Genomic DNA, 2,027 nt, shown 5'->3' on the forward strand with positions numbered 1-2,027 from the left:
CTTGGCTCAAGGGTGTCTATGGAAACTCCTGGTCTTATCATCACCTCAGCCATCTCCATTAATGACCGGAACTGAGAGAGCAGCTGCACCCACACCTCTCCTCTGCCTGAGAGAGCAGCACTGATTCCAACATTACACTAGTTAGAGCACCTGTGGTGTTTAGAAATGTTCCCATGTTATGCATAGTCACATTTTATAACTAATGGTATGGCTCAAAGAGAGGAGAACCAAGCCAATGTGAACTTATGAAACAATTTAATGGGTTATAATGACTTTAGAAATATATATTTTTTACATGTTTTTGGGGATATGCTTAGATATATATATACGTTGAATAAATAAATGAATGAATAAACAAATGAATCATTTAATCAATAAATCAATCATATAAAATTCACCATGTTAAACAATGATTTATTTAAATGTACCTTTATTACCACTGACAGTTTTTTGAGCCTTTTACAGGTACGCAATAACAGTGCTTTTATTAGCAACTGTGAATTATGAATTTTCAGAGAAAAGTTTTTTTTTTTTTTACATTTCTTAACAAGTTTTATATTCCTTTTGTAGTTTCATGATTATTCTTGTTGCCCTAGGCAGCATTTATGTTGCTCTGCAAGATACAGCCATTTCTGTAGGCCACTAGAAACTGGCTTCTGTACTAATTGAGGAAGCTCTGTTAAGCTACATTTAGACTGCAGGCAAAAGTGGCCTTTCTTTCTTTCTTTCTTTCTTTCTTTCTTTCTTTCTTTCTTTCTTTCTTTCTTTCTTTCTTTCTTAATAGTGTGAACAACACAAACCACACAGAATCTGCTTTTAAAAAATGCTAATCTAAATCAATCTAAACAGTCATATCTGAATTTGTGCAACTTTTGCATCACTCTAGATCATAGAACATTTGTCAAAATTTTACAGTGACAGGAGTCAGTGCAAAGATTTTACACACCGGTAGATCTTTGGTAACTTGGTTATTATGGAAGACAGCCATGACAGTAGTCAGTACAGGGACAATGAGGTGTTAGTATCATGGGGACAGGTCTGTACAAGCAAAACTTGAGGGAAAAATATAGAAACTAAAAAAAAAAAAGAAAAAAAAAACTTTTAAAACAATACGTCAGACTTGAGCACTAAGGTTTGCAGTGAAAATGTAACCTGAGAACCACCTTTAGGTCTGGTGCCAAGACACCAGTGTGGCTCATTAATATTGATCAGGTCATCTGCATTCTTTGCAGATTAAGCAACACTAATATTTAATATTAGCTAAACCTCTTTATATTTACTCATAGCTCCTGAAACCCATAATTTTCAGCACATAAGACATATGAACCAAACAAAAGCACTTGGTAATGAAAAACATGCCAAAGCTTGAAAATTCATGAGCTCTTGATCTTGAATGGCCATAAGTACTAATGTTAGATGAACAGAAAGCTTGTCATATTGGCTACAACAGACGAGGAAACACACAAAAATAGACCATGCCAGTTGGCCAAGTTTATTGTGCAATCACACTGCAGCTGCTGAAATATTCATGCAGATATCTGCAGTGAATTAAATGTCAATCACCACTATCTAAAGGTCCTCTTGCTGCTCCTTTCAAAAGCAAAGTCCTCAAGTAAATCTTTTAAATTGTAGGGGTCATCAAACAGTAAAGTTTTCATTCACTGAAGTACTCTAGGGGTGATATGAGTGCTTTGGGACAACCAAAACAACCATTGATTTTGCAGTTCTGTTTGGTGCTGTAGAAATCATCTGATCTCCTGTTTCTGTGGCCCCCAGTGGTCGGGGCACTGGGCAATGGTTCATGTTGTCCATTAATATGCAATTTAGAGTTTGATCAATATTCCCAAATCTTCAACCGCCAGAACAGTCAAAACTCATTAAAGTTGTGATCTAATTACTGTAAATGCATCTACATCTCAGTCTTCCTGAATCCAGAAGAAGTCTTTTAGAGCTTTAAAGTTACAGAAACGTGTATTACATCATGCTGCTGCCAGCTGAATATGAAGGCTACTAGATATAAGGGAGTT

Source organism: Carassius gibelio, chromosome A21 (genome assembly GCF_023724105.1).
Source record: "Carassius gibelio isolate Cgi1373 ecotype wild population from Czech Republic chromosome A21, carGib1.2-hapl.c, whole genome shotgun sequence".
Taxonomy (NCBI): domain Eukaryota; kingdom Metazoa; phylum Chordata; class Actinopteri; order Cypriniformes; family Cyprinidae; genus Carassius; species Carassius gibelio.